General features: G+C 36.9%; 1 long non-coding RNA gene across 1 annotated transcript; it reads right to left on the reverse strand.

Moving 5' to 3' along the window:
* Positions 1–12,620: 12,620 nt before the first annotated feature.
* LOC115919779 lies at positions 12,621–15,025 on the reverse strand. Its single transcript, XR_004062012.1, has 3 exons — positions 14,832–15,025; positions 14,466–14,580; positions 12,621–13,487 (listed from the first exon to the last, which is right to left on the reverse strand). It is a non-coding gene; the product is annotated as an uncharacterized LOC115919779 (long non-coding RNA).
* Between the last annotated feature and the right edge of the window lie 1,920 nt (positions 15,026–16,945).

Consider the following 16,945-nt stretch of genomic DNA (forward strand, 5'->3'; position numbering starts at 1 on the left):
TTGAACTGCCCTTTGTAGTCAGGATTCATTCCAGGGGCGGTATTAGTGAGCACAGTTTTATCTCTAAAATATTTCATTTAATCTATTCCAAATAATTGCTCTTTTTAGATCGCTTTTATTCCTTATAAATATGTTTGTATCGTAATTATGTATTTTATATGTTTATTTTGTATTTATATGTTATTTTTGTTTTAATGTAGATTTTGAGACCGCTTTTATTCCTTATAAATATATTAGTATCGTAATATGTATTTGATATGTTTATTTTGTATTTATATGTTATTTTTTGTATATTTTAACTTCCGTGCCAGTAATTTTGCTCTTTTTTTCCTTCTTCTAAGTTTAAATAAATATTTACAATTTTGTATTTCGACTTCATGAGCATTTTTTAAGCAATGCGTATACTTTGGGCGTACCTTTTGCGTGTCAAAGCCACTCAGTGCCGCGTAACTAGCCGCTGATCATGCATGCGCCCTTGATTGCATTTGACGTTACAGCTAGATGCTTCATATAATTTAATTCACTTACGTATGATAATTATGTCGATAATGCATATATTTTCTTTGAAATTACACAAGTTAAAAAGACATTTGTACTCCGTGATCTTGATTGTCTGTATGAAATTCCTTTTTTTTTTCCAGGATCATTCGCTTTTCGTATATAATCTTGTTCGAAGGTTCCTAGGCCTATTTATTTCAATAAATCATATTCAAACAGTTGCTTGCTTTGACGAATTGGTTGTTATCAGCTTATCACAATAGTTTTTATTTATTTATTTATTTATTTTATTTATTTCGGTTTAAAAAGACATATAAATATACATGATTCAAAGGTCCAAGGACCAAAACTGTTCATGTTTACAAATTATACAATACGGTTATAAATAAAGTAAATATACAATAGTGAGCCAAACGAAAGGTATGACAAGTACAATACGAAATAAAGATGACAAAAATAATTCAATTCCATCAATACAATACCAAAATAAACTAAGAGAAAGGAGGGTCAGGATCATCAAATTACTAAACTGATATATGGTAATGGTAGCAGATAAACAGACAAAAATAATGTTGAGCAACCAAACAATCAAAGAAAAAAGGGGGGAAAATATTTTGAAGATAGGCAACGATAAAAGCCTTAAAACCTGAATTAACATAATTACGTTTGAGTTGATAAGATAACCACACAGAAATATATAAATTATAAATTGGAATCGACTTTAAAAATTAGTTATACAATGCCATTATTAAAATATAACGTACACCAAATTGTGAATGTGTCAATTAAAAGATTCTGAGGAATAAGGCAAGAGGGAGAGAGAGATAGAGAGAGAGAGAGAGAGAGAGAGAGATGATAGAGATAGAGATAGAGAGAGAGAGAGAGAGAGAGAGAATCAAGGCTTATTAATTGCACGAACAAGAGAAGGAACAGCAGAATTTTGATATCGGCTAGTCCTGCACCTAGGAATGACCAAACCATGATTATTACGGAGGGGGCGAAAATTGGGCAAGGAATCTTTAGATGGTGGAAGTAAGTCTCTGTGTCGGGACGTCAGTAACGAGTGGGCAAACTTAGCATCAAGCTCTATTCTTCTTGCTTGAAGGGAGGGCAGATTTAGACTCTCTAGCCTTTCATCATAGGTGAGAGGGGTGAAACCGAGAATGATCTTGGTCACACGTCTCTGAACTCTCTCAACTTTCTCAGACTGTTGACAAGTGATTGAAGAAGACCAGACAGGTGAGGCATACTCTAGAATGGGACGGATATGGGATGCGTAAATGGTAACTAGATCACTACAGGATGCGTTGTATTTCTTCAAGATACACAACATAAACAATCGTCTCGAAGCTTTTTGAACGACGAGATCAATTTGTTGATCCCACTTCATATTACATTGCAAAGTAACTCCTAACAGTGACAGGTGTGTGACTTCCTGAAGAACAGAATCGCCGATCTTGATTTCAGGGAAAGGTGGAGGGTTTCGCATGAAGCATATAGGATCTTACATTTTGACGGTTTAGGCGTCATGTGATTTGTGCTGGACCATTGGGTTAGCTGGGAGACCTGATCTTGCAATTGTGATTGCTGAGTATGTTTTCTGAATTCTGCTAGGGTAAGGTCGTCAACATATTTCCATCTATTTGGGGTGAAATCTGCAGCATCATTGATCATGATCAGAAAAAGGATTGGGCCAAGCTTGGTGCCCTGTGGGACACCACATGTTATGGATTGAACTTGAGAGGTAATGCCACCAAGGCGGACAGTTTGGGATCTGTTACTCAGGAAGTCACACACAACGGAAATGATAGATTTACTGACACCCATATTTATCATCTTAGTTACTAAAACGGTATGATCGATAGCATCAAATGCTTTGGCATAGTGGCAAAAAGACTAGAGCGAGGGGAAAATAAGGTTTACCACTAACACTTATGATAGTCAAGTATGAGCATTAAAATTGTTTCGGTAGGTCCTATAAAGTCTGACGGTTGTACTGAAATTATGTCGTTTAAAAATAAGGATATGTCATATACATGTACATAACCCCTTTCTCTCTCTCTCTCTCTCTCTCTCTCGCCCTCAATCTTTTTTTTCTCTCTCCCCCCCCCCCCCCCCCCTCTCGAATAGTTACACGAACCTCTGTCCTCGCCCCGTCCCCCACCCAAACGGTTTGTTTATAAGAGTTGTGGATTCAGATTTTCCATGATTTCTTAATGTAATGACAACTAATATTTGCACACCTATGGGATCGGAATGTTCCCACCTTCCCATGGTTTCCCGTGAGATGTATGTTGCAAGTCTGAAAATACAGACCCTTTCAATAAACATTTTTTCAGATGTACGTCAATGTGAGCTGCACGTTATTACGAATCTTATCATAAGAGTTACGACGCAATTGCACATTTAGATTGCGTCATTATACGCCAATCAAACTTGTGAAGGTAAGTGATGCATGCGCTAGTTATTAACGTAGATAGATAGATAGATAAATGGTTTATTCAAATCAAATCAAACATGTAAACAATAAATGTTCATTAATACTTGTACTGTTAATGGTTGCATACATAAGATAACACTCTCACTTTGAAGCGTCAAAGGCCACGCTAGTCACTGACGCAGACCTCCGTCAGCAAATGACGCCTCGTGTGCAACCACCCTTACGGTTTGGATACAAATCGGTACATCTGCAAATAACGGCATTTATGGTAACAGATGAAGAATGTAACATGCCAAAGGGTTTGTGCCATGAGACTCGTTTACTTGAACCTCAGGTAAACGGGACTAGCCAAGCAGGGGGTTCTTTCTCTTTCACAATCCTCCACATTCGTGATGGCATTCTATCGTCTACATGATTTTAAAGGAACCGACACAGGAGTAACTTTCTTGAAACGGTCCTGAGCTTCCGTTTCACGTTTTTGATGGGCAAGGTATATAGAATCTATTGTAAAAGAGCAATAAAGAACGAAAGAACCCTATTCACCATAAAATCTATATAAAATATACACCTTGAAATAAAAGCAAATGTTTTTAGATGCTCAGTTAATTGAGCATAATATACTGACATCTAGTAAACACGAATTGTATTTGTAACAGTAGCGGTTCGACAGGGTGGGGGCACCTTGGGAAATAAATCACCCCCCCCCCCCCCCCGCAGAAAAAGAAGAAGAAATAGTGGTTATAAATGAGTCGCACATGTAGACAATGAATGCCAAAACCCCAAGCTCCCTCGGACTCCCAGCAATAAAAGAAATATTCTGTAGCCGCTCCTCTGATAAATTTGTTGTTCTTAAAAAAAAATTCTGAACAGATCGACATTACTGAATGATGTCGATCTGTTCAGAAAAAAAATTAAGAACAACAAATTTATCAGAGGAGCGGCTACAGAAGATTTCTTTTATAAGGACATTGTTATTAACATTACGTAGACGGAACCAGTATTATGGAAAAGGGGGCACAGTATAACCCTGGACCAACATCAAACTTATTCGAATGATGTACTATTATGATAGGTTTGTAAGATTAGGAAAAATGGCCAGATCAGAATCATGATCAGAATCATGTTCTGGGTGTGTCTATGAAAATCAAAACTGATGAGCTGGAATGGCCCCTCGAGCAATAAGTGACATTTTGAATGCCTTTCCGTTTATAAGGAGGGAATGTGGAAATATGTCTCCTATTTTGTTTTCACGCATCTCCCCCACATTTACTGCTTCCTTTATATTCCTCCGAGGCTTTTCTAATTATTCTCTCTCTTTCTCTCTCATCTACATAATCTTTATATCTATCTACCTCCCCTATTTCAGTCTCTTTATTTCTATCTTTCAGTCCTATACCTCTCTCTTTCTCTCTCTTTCTCTTTCCCTCTTTCTCTATCTTTCTCCTCGCTTCCTCTGTCCCTTTTCCGCTCCCTACCGAATTCCTCCCTCCCCCCCTCTCTCTCTCTCTCTCTCTCTCTCTCCCTCTCCCTCTCCCTCCCTCCCTCTCTCTCTCTCTCTCTCTCTCTTACGCACACACAAACACCCACACACACACACACACACACACACATTCTCTCTCTCTCTCTCTCTCTCTCACTATCATTGTAACTACCCTTTTTATTTCTACTCATAAAGACATGGCAAGTTGTGTTTTTTGTCTTGTTGTTTTTCTTTTCTCGATAGGCGTATCACGAGTGCCCCCCCCCCTCCTGCATAATGATTTTAGTTTAAACCCATCACACATTGTTGATCGACAAAGCATCCAAATATGGAACGAAAAGACGTGTCAGCAGCCTGTCAATTCTAATTTTAAACAATGTATACATTGCTGGATACTTCAGTCAATACACGCTAGATCCCTTAGCGCATCCGGGGGCACGTTGGGGGCACCCCCACCCACCTACAAAACCCTATTGGGCGTATGAAGCAAGGTTAATTGCATCAAGTGCCCCTAGACTATACGTGCTCCCGGTTGTGCTCTGGCAGCAGTTTTAGAATTCACAGGCCTCTTGAAAGAATGATGACATCAATAGCTTACCACAACTTGTTTTTGTGCCTATTGCCCCCATCTCAAAGATTGATCCACCACTTGTATATCTCACCAAGACATGTATCATACTGTTGTAGAGATCCATAAAGGTAACCTTGAACTTGCCAGATCAAGATTTGAAGAGTTAGTGTTTATTTTCCATAGATCTGTAAAATCTTAATTATGAATTCACAACAAAAAAATAGCCTCTCTGCACTAGTTTGGCCAGGAGGCATGTGCTTATCTCATCAAATAAGCTCTCAGTTAACATAAGAAAAAAGGGGACCATGGGGACCAACGTGTACCGCTTAGGCATTGTTGGCTATATAGAGGGCACAATTAGCTACGAGTAGTGCAGTCCTGCTTTAGGGAGTAGATTGAATAAATACTGAAAAGCTTCTTGTTCAAATATCTTAACCACAACAATGTCAAGAAATCATGAATGGAAGCGAATAACCCAACCCTTCACTGCTTATGTATTCAAAAGTTATTCGAACTATTACTTCAATCTGATTCACTGATATTCTAATTTATTTTAGTGTACTCGTTTTACATAATGTACTTATTAATTCTAAAAATGAATGTAGAAATTATCAAAAGATATCGAAAAAAGTTTATGATATGTTTAACATGTATATACGTTTTTAAAGTTATAAGCTATATTCTTTAAGATATAATTAAAGAAATATTGTCCATTGGACAGTAAATGTTAATATCAATTTTAATTTAAATCTTCAATATTTGGAAGGTTTTATAGTAATGACATCATTATTCTAATCCATGATTTACGGAATAGTTGAGAGAGAGTAACTGAATTTGGTGTTTAATCGAATTCGAACAATAGATTTGAATACTGCTTTGATGGGCTCGTTGAATGATTTTATAGGTAGGCTGACGGAATTCTACGCTTCCGGAAATGCGGTTTCTAAACCCAGTGAGAGTATAATGGACCATTACACGCTCCCTGTTAAACCTTTAGGAATAACTGCATTGTTCTTGTTGTTGTCGTTGTATTACTTTGTTACATTTGCTTTTTCCCCAAGACAATTGTCTATTGTATGCTCGCCAAGTTATTTAGTGGGAGAGAAAGAGAGAGAGAGGGGGAGACATCATTTTTAAAGAAATTTTGCCTTTGTCATGAATACATTAACCTGTAAGCCTACTTTCAATAAATTTGTTTCATTAACATTCACTCCCTATCAACCTCAAGAAACCCATGCCTCCCCTAATCGGCATATCTTACTCGCTACACCCACTGGCTTGATTTTAGGGAGGAAAAAATTGACTCATGTCTCCCCTCCTAGCTATAGGCACATCCAACTCGCTACGCCCCTGGCCCGAAGCCCAACCATTACACACATGATCAACAAATGTACGATTCATTACCATTCTGAAGAAGAATGGTGAAATGAGAAAGAGAGAGTGGGGGAGAGAGGGAGAGAGAGAATGAGAGAGAGAGAGAGAGAGAGAGAGACTGGTCACGTGGTATGCTGGCTTTCGCTATTGTTTGGCGATGCATGAGCTCCAAATGAAAGCATGATCTTGAACTCGCTGGCCCCAATTTTATCCGTTCATCGAGGCATGTGTAACACGATGACATAATTTGAGCACATTATCATCATCATCATCTCTCTTACACCCCCGAATGTGCGCGTAATACATCGTCATGGTATTATCGTCTGTATGTTGTGTTACTCTGGAGAGATCAGGTTGATTTTGAGCCTGAGTTGGATTCGGCTTCTAGCTCTCTCTGGCATCTCTGGAAGGTCTTGGTAATTTCGACGCCGCAAGGACTTGCGAGAGTCCCGTATTGCCCTATGGCACATGATGATGTTTCGTGTTCTTCTCGATTGGGCATTACCGAAATGAAACGGATGAAGGTAAGTCCTATGAATTATATTGACCTCTCATGATCTTCAAACGTTATACACATTTAGATTCTAAAACTGTAGATATTATGCTAGGACAAAGAGTGTGTAGACGGGGGAGGGGTGAGAAGGGGCGTCTGCCCCTTATTACATTTTGAAATGTTGCACTCGATATCAATACCGAATGTCGCTCCCACCCTCCCACACTGAAGTATGATCTCCAAATTGTAATTTATACAGATTCCGAAATTAGGCGTTTGGTGTAATCGACGGAAGGGGGGGGGGGGGGTAATAGGGAACATCTGCCGGGACATCTGCTCCATACTTTTTAAATTGAGGAACTTGCGATCGATATCAATGCCATATGCCATCCTTATGCATGTATCATGTATCTTTCCCCCTTCTGAAGTTGAATCAGGCTCGTTGATATATTCGTTATTTTAACATATTGCATACTAGAGTGATAACCTAACTGTTTATATATCGATAGCTTTGCAAGTACAATAGACTGTATAGGCTTTAGCGATTTTGATTGCTTGTCAGACAAGATACTTAGCAATAATAACTTATAGAGTCGAATCTTGATTGTTCCTAGAGTCCAGCAAAAAAAAAAAAAAAAAATCCTCCATTTTTCTCCATATTTCTGGTTGAATTGCTCTCATACACTGTATTCTTTGTATGTTTAATTTGATTTGGTACAATAATAATACTATGTTCATGCATCATTGTTCAACGAAAATTCCAAAGAGAATTTTACAAATATTTTGCGCTCATTATGAACACCCATTAATATCATAATTAAAATTAATAATCTATGTTTAAATCGCGAAAATACGACTCATCAATGATTGCCAGAAAAGGACTGATATAGCAACGATATTAACTGATGTCATGAAACGATTCAGCTTGTTTATGCTAGCTTCTTGCCGCTTTATGTAATAATATGTGAATACATTGCGTCCTTGTTTTCACGAAGTGACGGTAGTGAGGAAAATCGTAACGCAAAGTGAATGCAATTTTTTTTCACTACCGTCACTTCGTGAAAACAGCGACGAATTTTTGTTATTACAAACAAAAATGTCATCTGTGTAGGACTATACTACATCTATTTAGTTTGCAAAGTGGAATTTCAAAGTTGTCACTCTGCCAGATATTCGTATGGCGATCTTTGAGAACATTTTCAGAATTGTTTGCAATTTAAAGTGACAACCGCATTCCGGGCCGTTTCCCCTAAGTTGTCCTATTGACAGCTTAGAGACTATTTATCGCATTCGCGTTCCCAAAATCTCCTGTAAAGGGGTACTTTTCGCGCGACAAAGTCCGGCCCGGATTTTTTTTTTTTTTAAGGGGGTGTATTTAACTTTTCACCCGGAGATTGCTTTAAAAAGAGGGTGTTTTTTATTCTCTCTCCCTCTTTGGATTCCTGAGAAATTAAACAAGGGGTTTATAAAATATCTTGAATTTATAGGGGGTACATTGAGCAGTGTTTCGGATTTAGGGGGGTCTCCAAGGCAGGAAAAGCCTGCGAATGGGGGTTCGGATATGTTGATAGTCCTGATATATGGGGTGCTTTCAAAGGGTGGGAACAAGCACACGTGTACACTAAAAAAATAATAACACTAATAACACTGTCACGTGACCGGCGTCAGCATTAATCATAGTGTGCTGGGTATTTTTAACAAATAGATTTTGTGTAAAATCCACATATCCGGTTGTATGTAATCGAAGTAATGATGATTGTTTTTAAAGCGTATCTGCCGTAGTTTATAGGAGGGATTAGACTGCTCTGCAAGGCCACTGGACATGTGGTTATCTCATCAACTCAGCTCTCAGTTAACATAAGAAAAAGAGGATCATGGGGGACCAACGGTCACCGATTAGTCATTGTTTGTTATATAGAGGGCGCAAGTAGCTACAAGTAGTGCAGTGGGCCTTTAAGAAATGTGCGGGCAGGGAGAGAAAAGAGGAGAATTGAATTTTCACTTGACGTGTCATGTTAGACCTAAATAGTGCTAAGTAGGCCTATTCATCAGCATTTTGCTAGCATCATGCAAGCAGAACTAGTGATCACACTTCCATAAAGCCGGGAGGGGGTGCATCTTGCAGTTCAACTGTTCAAAAATAAATAAATCAAAATAAAATATAATAAAATCAATTTATTGAAACAAATTCAACAATTTTGTATCATCAATAATATACAAGTAAATAGAAGAGAAGAAGATTTCTTCCCACGTTGTCATGATTATGAGCAACGGTTTGTGCACGCATCATTCTTTCAGCAACATCTGTGATCAGAAAAACCAGGTATTTTACAACTGATAACACATACATATAAATGCCCGAAACATAAGCCCTGTTTATCTCCTAACAATGTCAAGTTCATCAAAGTATGATGGATAAGGTTGTAAGATGCTGCACCCAGTCACCTGTCCCTTGCTCTTTCTTGACTTGTCATTTTTATTTATTTATTTATTTTTTTTTTTTTTTTGGGGGGGTAGACATTCTTGAGGAAGATGTAGTGAGAAAAAGACAAATCAAGGAAGCCAAGACCTTATGCTAGCATTTGGCAAAATGGAAGATTTGTAGATATCATTGCAACTGCCAAAGACCTGTCACAAATTGATATTCTTCTTGTTACAACGATAGATAGAGAATAGCATAATCTTGCTTTTAAATAGCTTAATATACAAAGCTGAAGCTAATGTATTGTTATGAGAAAATTGCATTTTGCAATGATTGACACTTCGATAACAAAAAATTCCCCGACATGAACGAACTTTTTCCTAGTGCTCTTTTTAAATAATGGGTAAAAAATGCGTTATAAGGGTAATTATGCATCCACCAAACTTCGTGATTTTTTTTTTAATTCCAACGTGGTTTTGCCCATTTGGAAGTAATTATTCTGTATTTCGATCCTAATTGGACAATACATTAGTTATTACACAAGTTGGGTAAAGAAATTGCCGAAAGTTGATTGGATACATAAATGAATGTCGTACTGGGCAAATTTGCTACCCAATATTGAACATAGCATATTGTTCACGTGATTTTTGCCGGGATGCATATTTGGAACTATAATATTATTGTGAAATCTTGGTCATCAGTCTGAAACATAATAATGTTTTATAATGTAGTATTTTTTAAATATGTAAATTGGAAACGTGGAAGGAAGTTTACCACTGTTATTACTGCCATACAAACACAACATGCATTTGAATTGGGATGACAGAGGATTTCCTAAAAAATTGATCGACTCTTAATATCGTCTGTGATGATTTTGACACAACGAGGTCGTATCTACAGGGGCGTATAGTTAAGGGGAGTCGGTAAATATGTAATAATAAAACGGTGCTTATAAAGCGTTTTCCACCGTGGTTTCTAAGCGCTGTTCAAACAACGTACAATGACAAACAATTAATATAAAATTAAACAAAAAATTACAAATAAACCTACAAATTACAATACATATAAAATATAGGGCCTACGTCAATGTGAACAGAGGAAGTTAATCATCAAAAGCAATTTTGAATAAATGAGTTTTAAGACAAGTTTGAATTGGTTGACAGTCTGACAGTATTTGACATGTAAAGGTAGTTTGTTTCAAAGTTCAGCAGAAGCTTTGCAAACAGAGCGATGACCATAAGAAAGCGTTGACACCGAAGTAAACACGAGATTTAATTGTGAAGATGACCGTATAGATTGCGTGAGGGTTTGCATTCCTGGATTAGTTCTTGCAGGTAAATTGGAGCCAATTTATGAATACATTTATAAGTTAAAACCAAGAGTTTGTACATAATGCGGTACGTCACAGGCAACAAGTATGTCAGCAAAGGAAAACTCAATAAAGGATCGATTTGATATTTGTCAATGTTGCTTTATAGAGAAAAAAAACACAAGATTCTTTCAAACTGAAAACTACTTTTTGTATGGGATTAGGGGGGGGGGGGGGTTCATATTATTTTTTGATAAACGAGTCTGTAATAATATTGGTCCTCTATCACAGGCGGTGCGCTCGGGTGCAATTAACTCACGATTTCGTTTTGATTTGACCTTGCTTTTCTATTGAATAAACACGTTGTTTACGTGAAACCGCTGGGAAAGTGTCGCAGCAAACCTGCCATAACTTTGGCATATGACAATGAATCTTAAAGATCTTTACATTTTTGAAAAGAGGAATAATCATTTAAACTATACATTACATTTTTTTTTGTAATAACGAAGAAAAAATGGGGGCAAAAGGACAAGAAACTTTGTATGAAAAAAAAAAAAAAAGAGTCCGAAATAATGCCTAAAATTACACATTTTTAATATTTGGACAATAACGATATTCGAATATGTTATTGAATAACTATTAAAGAAAATTTCTGTGAAATATCAATTTCATAAACCAATTCGGCCGGATGTGTCTGGTAATGATCCAACATAATGCATTTTCATACCTTCAATACGAGCACCGATCTACCGAGTCGTCCCCACATTACATCGCGGGTGATGACGTCATGCTCAATAGCACAGTCCCACACACTCTAGTTTGTGTTGGCGTTGATCGGTAAAAACGGCTTTCAACATGATTTCGTGGCATAGATTGTAATTGTTGCAATGTTTGAATTAACCCCCAAATTTCTCCAACATTAATAACAAATGTATATTACGGAAATAAAGCTAAATTACACTGATTATCTTAGCTTTACTGTAAATAAGACGGAATAACGTGGCGTCAAACATGTACATTGCCCGTACATTGTCGTGAATATCGTCTGCACCAGCAGTGCACCGCGAGCCCATATATGCCTAGCTATAGTCTGTGTCCATCGTAGGAGCAGGAGGTGCACTCCACCAATACTACTTTAAAATAATAGTAGTTGTATAAGTAGTAGCAGTCGTAGATGTAATAATAATGATAGTAATAATAATATTAATAACAATCATAATAATAATCAAATATTATTTGTAGGGGAATAGCTGGGTATTTCCCGGCAGAAGGGGGGGGGGGGGGGATTATGCGTAATTCGATCGCCACTCTTCATCCAATTTAAAATAAATGAAGATCCCCCCACCCCCAATAGCAAACCCCTGGGTAATATATCAAAATAATAGATATACTTCATGATTATAATGATGCTGCTGCTTAAATTAATAATGGTAATAATGATAATTAAAAAGTAATAGTACTTATGACAGGGAAGTGTTTTACCCTGCTTATAATAATGATTGTTATTATTATTATTATTATTCATTATAATGGTTATAATAGTACTTCGGGTAGAAAGAAGTCAAGGAAAAATATCCCAATCAATGAGTGACCATGCAAGAAATATATAGGTAGCTAGATACCTAGCTGTAGGCCACCATTTATTGCAATAGCATTAACCTTTTATTGCTTGCTTTTTTTTTTAATGTTAAGTTGACTCAAGCGATGATTGTCTAACATCACTTTGTGATTTAAATTTTTTTTTTTTTAATGAATTAACCCAAGTCTTTGTTTTGTGAAATAAATTCTGGAACCAACTGAGAAGAAACCCGGAGCCTTTGTCGACACATCCACGCCATTATAAACACTCACTTTAAATTCTGGCACAAAAATCCACATACCACATGCACACTTGCATTTACCTTTCTCACAATGATCCATGTACCACCTTCATGTAAATCACTCTCCGATTATATATAGATATCTCTGAATATCATTTCATCATTTACTGCAAAACATTAACCACTCGACCAATGAATAACACAAAACAGCAATTTCATTTTAAAAACAATTCTCAATCTGCATATTATAATTGCCACTTCACTTCAGATACAATAGGCAAGATACTTCCATTATGTAACTTGCATACAAAACAGGAATGCTTCTTTTTTTTCTTCAATGCAATAACACTGTATATTTGTGTGTTAAATGTACTTGTATACTTAAATTAACATGTATACAAAAACGAAAGACTCAAATAAATACTTATATCCATGTCTCACATACTTTTCATTGTACATCTAATACTTCTTCAATAAATATAAAGCTTTGTATAAATAATAAGACAATCTGTTTTGAAAGCCATTACTTTATGTTTACTGTCATCTTTGGTTCAATCATGCGCCAATAACACGCAATTGTTCAAATGTGTACATGAATGAACATTATTGGAAACAAGTGAAATGTGAAAATCTACATGGAGTTCATAACTTGCATAATAATGATGAAGATGCACGTATGACATGGACTAACCAAGTCGAAAATAGGCACAAAATATGCAGGTAATGTTGCAATGATACATGTAATGTTGTACTATGCAACATCAAATGTAATTAAAAAAGTATGCATATAAATTTGAATATGTAAGGAAACAGGTCTATTGCCAATTATCTGAACTTTTCACTTATTCACAACTTCTAAAACAAATACTTTAAATTGTCTTTAAGCATTGAAAGCACTATTCTCTGGAACACCAGGAATTAATGTACTAAGTACAAGTTAACCCTATCGTGTGTACCATATTGTAACCAGAGTGCTAGTTTTACACTACTTTCGGGCTTCCTGACTCCTTCACTATGAAATCACCATCCAAACTGAAGAACACTGGTAGCCAATGCTGACATCTTTAAGGGAGCGCCATTCTGCAATAAAATAGAAAAACAATTAATGAATTGAAATTCAATTGTATTACAGCAAATAAAGAAAAAAAAGAGAAATTTAACATGATTTATATTTCACATTCATATGGTTATATATTAACTCTAACATTAGACAGCATAACTTACATACACTACTCTATAACAGACATTACCAAAGTATTATATGATCAAGAGCCAGATTATGGAAAGAACTTCAAAAAATACCTCAAATGGATCTCACAGCTCAGTTAGGCATGATATTCATAAATGATAATTGGGTCAAATTTGGTCTACATGCATGATAATAACCTTCAAGACATTGTGTTTTTCAGCAGGGGCGTAATGAGCCAAAAAAAATTGGAGGGGGAATAACGGAGCTAAAGTTTTGGATATGGTGCATGATTTTTTTTTAAAACAAAAAAAAAGAGCAAGCGAGAAAAAAAAATCTACATTTTCTAATTTTTAAATAAATAATTCTGTCACAGAATTTTTGGTAGATAATTTGATTTTTCTTTGTCTAATTCTAAAAAGGAAAAAGAGGCAGATATTAGAAGAATTTAAATGCAAATTGTAATGTTGAAAAATACAATGAGGATTTAACCAAAAAATACCCTTTTCGTGAAAAATTGGGGGTGTTTCAGTGTACAATGAGGTCAAGTTCAGCAAAAGCAAAGTATTAAGATCTGGAAATCATTGTTTCCACATTCATCAGAGTGAACAAAAAATTACTTTAGGAATATTAAGATCTAAAGCTCCTGATGAGTACTTCTTAAATGTTAAATAAAACAAGACTCTCATTTATCTTGATAATTAGACACTGGATTGAAAAAGACTAGTGTCACCAGGCACTGTGAGAGAAATTTAAAAACAAATGGTACATGTTGTTTCTCAGAATGATTTGACATCACCAAGGAACATTGCCTTTAATGACTTCATGGTGATGAAAAAAATGCCAACTCTACTTGACAGTACATATCTTACCTAGTTGCATGAAGACAAATCTGCTTGGGCACTAGGGTTGGTGAACACTCCACAGAGCCATAGTGGGATGTAGAATCTGTGATCACTCTGAGGGAACGACCAGACAGCTTCAACACTGAATGGAAGAAAGGAAAAATATTGTAAGTGAATAATGAGAGTTAACATGTATGAATATACATAATTACAAGTCTAGTGCTTGACGTGACGTTATCGGAACGGCAGGAAAATCAGTGCCGTGGCTTGAGACTCCAACCAAATGTGGGAGGGTTGACAGCCATGTCTTACCATGGTAGACTTTTAGCAAAAAACAATTTGGTATTCAAGAATTTCCACATGAAAAATACACACACGTTCTTGCATATTTACCTAAGTACGAGGTCACATCACGTCAGCCTGGCCAGGCTCGGCAGCGGCCGCCAGCAGTGTCGGCCGTTCTTCAATGCTCGACCAATGTGTATCATATGCATTAGGACATCTGCCAAGTCATGAAGTTGAGAAGGGGAGCTGGAGGTTACTTGAAGGTAAGGCTACATGAAGGTTTCATGGCCCTGCCTACATATTCGATATGAAAGAAGGTGAAGAAATTATTAATTTTTTTTTGTAGAGATTTGAAGGTAAAACAGGTTAAACTTTACAACATTGCCATTGATTAATAAAGTTTGACTTTAGTTTAGAGTTTAGTAAGTAGGATGAGGTGTCGTGTGTAATACAGCTGCATGCACATGGATTATATGCACTTGAAATTGGGTCGACAATTCATTGGCTCCAAGATTCGTTCATTAATATTGCCGAGACCCGTGAATATGAATCATTGCCATTTATATTACGGTCACTGTAACTCATGAGCTCCGCCGCCGACGGCTTGGCGGCGGAGCTCCCTGGAGTTATGGTCAATGAAGCTAATGCAGCTGCGCTGCAGAGCAGTAGCACTAAGCCACTATCAGTCAGGCATTATGAATGGCACATAGATCTAGGTCTATGCGTAGCAGATTCGCCACTTTTTTTTTTTTTTTTTTACCTATGAATACCTATTTTTCATAGAAAAGGAATATCAAACATCGATTTATGGAAAAAAAATACTTCATTACAATTGAAATGCGCCCTTACCTTTGTTTCTTTAGAGGGTTTTACAAAGTCAAAGATCCACTCGGCTCGGCTGAAATCAAAACAATACCTCTCGATCACTGCATGCAATCAATGCTAATGCATGTAGACCTCTAGCGCAGCACTACGTGCTAGGAGGCAGCAATCGCACACATGAATAGTCTATACACAAATTACAAACGAACGTACACAATAAATACGATGCGGTTGATCGGCAAGTTTGACAGTGGACTCACGGTTTTAATTTTTTAATTTTTCTTTTTAACATCATTAAGTTAAAAAAAATATTATATTTTACTACTATTTAGGTCTCATCAATTGTCACTGGTATATCTGTTTTGAGTGGAATCAGATGAGTATTGTACAGTGGTGTTTGAAATGTTGAGAATCAATAGCACAGATTTTAATACACAGCCAGGATAGTAATGCAGCTATGTGTGCTCACGATCAGCTGTCTGCGTAGGTTTACGTAATTTCGTGTCAATGCGCATGCGCGAGTCTTTGATCGAGCGGTGACGTCGATTTTCTCGTAAGTTTGCTGCTTCTCGATTTCTGAAAAACACCCCATTCATTTTCCATTGTATCTCCGAAAATAAGTGATGGTCACAGCGAAAATTTCGTCACCAGCACCGTAAAGGTCTCATGAATATGCATATTAAGTTTCATGAATAAATAGCCAGATTGCCAGATGTGTCTGATAATAATCTGAGGGTAGTTTTCGGAGACGACTGAACATGAAATGTTTGATAAAATGATAAATAGATCATCACTTAATACAATTTTTCATATATAGTTCGATATGACCATTTTACATCATTCCTGAGAGTCTGAGCGAAATCCGCCGACGAACAAAGAAGATATGAGAGAGAGAAATTTTGGTGAAAAAGTGAGCTTGGCAACGTGAGTGCTTCGATGACCGTTGAATATTCAAAACGATTTCGGTGTTATCAGTGAGATAATTGGCATGCTCCGCACCGCCTGTTCACTCTCTCCCTTGCAGTCCGTATTCTCCCCATGTCATATTGATTTGCAATATGCAGAAATTGCGATTATGGAGAAGAAAAAAGCGGTCATTGTGTCTGCTTCCCTGATGCATCTCTGAGACTCTCGGGGGGCTTTTTTCTCATGCGATATGAAATGATAAATCCCTCTGAGGCTCTTTGGATTTGAGAATGAGGGCGAAAAACATCGTCTGTCATTCCCATCATAATGCTAATGATTCGTTACCAGCTGAACATGATGTGTCATATCCCAAGATTGTTTGTGATGCCCAAGTCACACGGAGAACACCGGTTATAATATCGTTTTTCTGAAGGTTCGTTTTTACAGAGCTTCGTAATCGCTTCGTTGTTCTTAAAGCCACACTGTCCTTCTTG

Source organism: Strongylocentrotus purpuratus, unplaced genomic scaffold (assembly GCF_000002235.5).
Source record: "Strongylocentrotus purpuratus isolate Spur 01 unplaced genomic scaffold, Spur_5.0 spur5_scaffold_7, whole genome shotgun sequence".
Taxonomy (NCBI): domain Eukaryota; kingdom Metazoa; phylum Echinodermata; class Echinoidea; order Camarodonta; family Strongylocentrotidae; genus Strongylocentrotus; species Strongylocentrotus purpuratus.